This window comes from Bison bison, unplaced genomic scaffold (assembly GCF_000754665.1).
Source record: "Bison bison bison isolate TAMUID 2011002044 unplaced genomic scaffold, Bison_UMD1.0 scf7180017864167, whole genome shotgun sequence".
NCBI classification, from domain to species: domain Eukaryota; kingdom Metazoa; phylum Chordata; class Mammalia; order Artiodactyla; family Bovidae; genus Bison; species Bison bison.
This window is the reverse complement of record NW_011494739.1, coordinates 1,091,793-1,097,030: the sequence shown is the minus strand read 5'-3', so window position 1 is coordinate 1,097,030 and position 5,238 is coordinate 1,091,793.

Genomic DNA, 5,238 nt, shown 5'->3' with positions numbered 1-5,238 from the left:
GCCTCGGCCGCCACAGGCTCCTCCTACCCGCTCGGTCACGTGGGCCGCACCCCCCCCAACCCGTGGGTCGCGGTGGGGGGCTGGACAAAGCCCCAGTGTGCCGGGCCCGGGGCCCGCGGGACAACGACAGCTTGTTGGGGCCGCGTGGGGCCTCCACCTCCGGAGGTGGGGGGTGGGGGCGCTCCCCCAACCCTGGCACCGTCAGGCTCGGGGAGGGGACGGCGGCGGATGGGGGCGGAGAGAGCCCCCCAGCCGCGGGGCCCAGAGACTCGGATCCCAGTTCCGGCTCGGCCCGGCCCTCCCTGTGGGGCCCTGGGGCAAAACGCCGGGCTTCTTCGGCTTTGTGGGTTTTCTGGTAGAAACGTGACGGGGGCTGGATTTGGATCGCTGCTGCTGCTGCTGCTGAGTCGCTTCAGTCGTGTCCGACTCTGTGCGACCCCATAGACGGCAGCCCACCAGGCTCCCCATCCCTGGGATTCTCCAGGCAAGAACACTGGAGGGGTTGCCATTTCCTTCTAGGGGTCCTCTGATCTTCAGATTCTGTGTGAGGCAAGAAAAGTGGGTAATTCCTTCCTTTTGTACACCCTCCTGCCCCGCCCCCATGCAGGCATCCTACCCGCCAGTCATCCTCCTCCCCGTCTCCTGCAGCTGGTCCGTCCTCCCCTCCTGCGCTCCATCCATTCACTGGTCCGTCTGTCCATTCATCCAGTCATCCTCCCGTCTCTTCCTCTCATACACTTGGGCCTCTGAGGAGGGTACCATCTGGGTGAGCTTTCCTGGGACCAGGCATAAGTCTACTTAGGAGCTCCCATAAATCAGAGGTACATGTGAGGAGGGAGATGAGTGAGCCTTATGGTCATCTGGGTCCTTTGAAGTAAAGGAGTCTGCAACAGGGTGTAGTTAGAGGCAGGAGTCTGGAAAGGTGGGTATGGAGACCAAGGTTCCAGGCCCTATTCATTCACCTATGACCTGTGCAATGACCCTGGGCAAATCCCCTTGGGCTCCCAGCTACTAACTGTATGTCTCAGTGTGTTACTAAAGCTGGAGAATGCGAAATAATTGAGAGCACACACTTCCTAGGGGACTGAAATAGTAACCGCTAAACCAGCTCTGCTCCTCCAGCAGTCACCTGCCCCTCTCCACCTACAGTAGTAGGTGACTGCAGCAGGAAGGTGGGGACCGAGTCCACGGAACCTGTTTGAAATACAGTGACTGGAGGAAAATAAGAGTGTTTCTTTGGTATTTCTTTCTTCCTCAAATTCGCAGTGTACATAGAACTGCCTGTCTCAGCTGTGTGTCCAGGGTTCTCATAAAAACTAAATTATCCAACAGATAGTTAGTACCGTCTATATTGGAGAAGGCAATGGCACCCCACTCCAGTACTCTTGCCTGGAAAATCCCATGGACGGAGGAGCCTGGTAGGCTGCAGTCCATGGGGTCTCGAAGAGTCGGACATGACTGAGTGACTTCACTTTCACTTTTCACTTTCATGCACTGGAGAAGGAAATGGCAACCCACTCCAGTGTTCTTGTCTGGAGAATCCCAGGGACAGCGGAGCCTGGTGGGCTGCCATCTATGGGGTCGCACAGAGTCGGACACGACTGAAGCGACTTAGCAGCAGCAGCAGCAACCCTCTATATGGTAGTGACACAGAGGTAGATAAGGTGGTGGTGGTTCCTACCTTTTTAGCTAATGGCCTAGACTGGCATTGCCCAGTATGAATACAATGCAAGCCACATGGGTTATCATAAATTCTCTAGTAGCCACATTAAAAATGTAGAAAGAAGCAGGTTGTTATTAATGGTTTTATTTGACCCAGGATAGCAAAAATATAATAATTTCGATGTGTAGTTAATAGTTAAACATTATTAATCACATGTTTTACATTCTTTTAATTGTATTCAGTCTTCAAAACCCAGTGTGTATTTTAAACTTGGAGCACATCTCAGTTCAGATTAGCCACATGTCAAGTGCTTAATGCCATATGTGGTTGGTAGCTGCATATTGGACATCAGGGCTAAGAAGGAAGGCAAACAAAATAAGCAAATAGACAAAACATTTGCAAACAATGGAAATTTGCTGTGGAAGAAACAAAATGGGGGACAGGAAGAACTCTAAACAGGTGACATTTGAGATAAGACCTGACGTGTAAGAAGGACATGGATGTTTAAAGAGTGGTTTCCAGCAGAAGGAACAGCATAAGCAAAGGCTCTTTGGTGGGAAAGCTTGGCCTTTGGGAAGAGTCAGTAGGACTGGAGGGGAGGAGGCCAGAGGGAGGTGGTAAGTATGAGGCTAAGGAGGAGAGAGTGAAAGAACACGTGTGGCCATGATTGGGTGTTTATAGTTTCCTTCTCAGCATGATGGAAAGCCTGACAGTAAAATTTTAACCTGAGAGGCCATGTCATCTGATTTACATGGATCATCCTGGCCCCTAACTGGAGTGTAGATTAGAGAGGCAAAGAAGGGAGGTTTTCAGGAGAGATGTTGAGAGATACAGTACCCTGGGAGAAGTGGGAGCTGAGAATCTGGAAAGTGTTGAGGCAGTCAAAGAGCAATTTGGAAAAGAATTTTCAGACACAGGGCATTTCAGAATGGAGTGAGTGTATTAAGAACAAACAGCAGAGATAAAATGGACACTGCAAGCTCAGGGGGGCGACCTCCTGACAGACCAGGGAAAGTTGACAGTTTTCATGGGTTAATAGCCAATTTTTATAGTCTCAAGACAAAGAAAATTCCTGCTGGATGGTTGGTGTTAGGTGATTGATTGAGGTGCAATAGGGTGTTTACTGGAATGGGCATCTTTGCTTAATTGGGAGTCAGGAAGCTTGTTAGTGACTATCAGGGGGCTTTGGGCAAGGTTACAAAGGAGCTCAGTCAGCTTCGGAGGTGATCTTGATTCTGGACTCTTTCTGTGGCCTTGGGGCAGGACTCAACAGAAAGAAGGGGACAGATGCAGCACATATGAGTATTTTGGAAGCATAGCTGACTTGCATGTAGACTAGATATGGGGAACAGGAAGGAATTCTAGGATGACCCCTAGTTTTCCTGCCTTGAAAATCACTATCTGTGCCTCAGAAGTAAAAGCATGGCTATTTATCCATTCAACAAATATTATTTATTGGGCCCTAGGTTACACATGTGGAGAAGGCAATGGCACCCCACTCCAGAACTCTTGCCTGGAAAACCCCATGGACAGAGGAGCCTGGTAGGCTGCAGTCCACGGGGTCACTAAGAGTCTGACACGACTGAGCGACTTCACTTTCACTTTTCACTTGCATGTATTGGAGAAGGAAATGGCAACCCACTCCAGTGCTTTTGCCTGGAGAATCCCAGGGACAAGGGAGCCTGGTGGGCTGCTGTCTATGGGGTCATACAGAGTCAGACACGACTGAAATGACTTAGCAACAGTAGCAGTAGCAGGTTACACGTGAAATATTGTGCCAAAGATGTATGATTTGAGTTTCCCAGAATGTCCCACCCCACAGATAGCTTAAAGGAATGCTTAAAAGGGGGCCTGAAGTCCAGTTCCTCTTCATGACCCTGGCCTTAACAGCTGTGTGAACCTGGTCAGGTGACCAAATGCCCCAGAGTCTGTTTTCTCATTCATATGGGATCAATTACCCCATAGCCCTCTGTTCCTCTACTTGAGTTTTTCAAAGCACATGTAGGAAAGAACTCTATCACATTAAAAACCCTGGGAAAATGTAGTTATTAGAGTTAACACATTTAATATCTATGTACTATTCAGCCTTTGAAAGTGTTAGTTGTTACAAAGCCTAATTTGCCTTAAATGAGTCACTAAGTGACAGTTTTCTAAAACCAATAATAATGTGAAAATGCTAAAATGCAGTTCTAACCTTGTCTTTCCTTGCTTAGAACCATTCGGTGGTTCACCATGGTAGGCAAATTAATGGACAAAAATGTCCATTCTCTAATTCCTGAAAATTGGGAACGTGTTATGTTATGAGGGAATTAAGGCTGATGATGGAATTGAATTTGCTATCAGCTGACTGTGAGATGGGGAGATTAGCCTGGATTGTTTGGGTGGGTCCAATGGAGCCACCTTGGATTCACATAAGTGAATCCTTGTAAGTGAAAGAGGGAGGCAGGAGTGTAAGAGTCAGAGGGGTGTGATGACAGTAGCAGAGGTCACAGTGGTATGATTTCTGGCTTCAAATATGGAAGGGGGCCATGAGCCAAGGAAGACAAAACAAGGAAACAGACTCTCTCCTAGAGCTTCCAGAAGGAACTCAAGCCTGCCAACACCTTCATTTTAGCTTAGACTCATTTTAGACTTCTGACCTCAAGAACTATATGCTAATACATTTGTATTGTTTTAAGTCACTCAGTTTACGGTAATTACAGCAGCAGTAGGAACCTAATACACTCAATGTCCTTGGGGAAAAGTCCAACCTGCTTAGCATGGCACACAAAGCCTTGTGGGATCAGGCTTCTGCCACTGTGACTTGGAGCAAATTTCTTAACTTGTACAGGCCTCAGATTTACTGTCTATAAAACAAGGAGGGGGGGTACTCTTTCTGCCCCCTTCTGATGCCTATGTCAGAAGCTTTCTCTATCTCCTTTATACTTTAATAAAACTTTATTACACAAAAGCTCTGAGCAATCAAGCCTCGTCTCTGGCCCCGGATTGAATTCTTCTCCTCCAGGGGCCAAGAATCCCGGTGTCTTCGCGTGATTCAACAACAACCTTTCAATTCTACATACACCATTCTGGAGCTTGCCTTTCATTATTGTTGTTCTGGCTATACCTCATAGCACTGTGGGATCTTAGTTCTCTGGACCAGAGATTGAACCATGTCCTCTGCATTGGAAGCACAGATTCTTAACCACTGGACCATCAGGAAGTCCGTGATTATCTATTTTATTTAGAGTAGTGTGTATCTGTCAGTCCTGAACTCCTAATTTATCCCTCTGCCCCTGCTAACCCCTTTGGTAATCATCAGCCTGTTTTCAGTATCTGAGCCTATTTTTGCTCTGTAAGTAAGTTCATTTGTACCATTATTTTAGATTTTGCATACAAGTGACATCAAACATTTGACTTAATATGACATCATATGTCTGACTTAATATAATAATCTCTAGGTCCATAAAAAAAAATAAAACAAGGAGGGAAAAAGCCCCTCTAGGTGTGTAGCAAGATTAAAAACGAGGACATATTTAAAGTATCTACTAGAGAGACTGCATACAGCACATCACCATTATTATCATCATTATTGT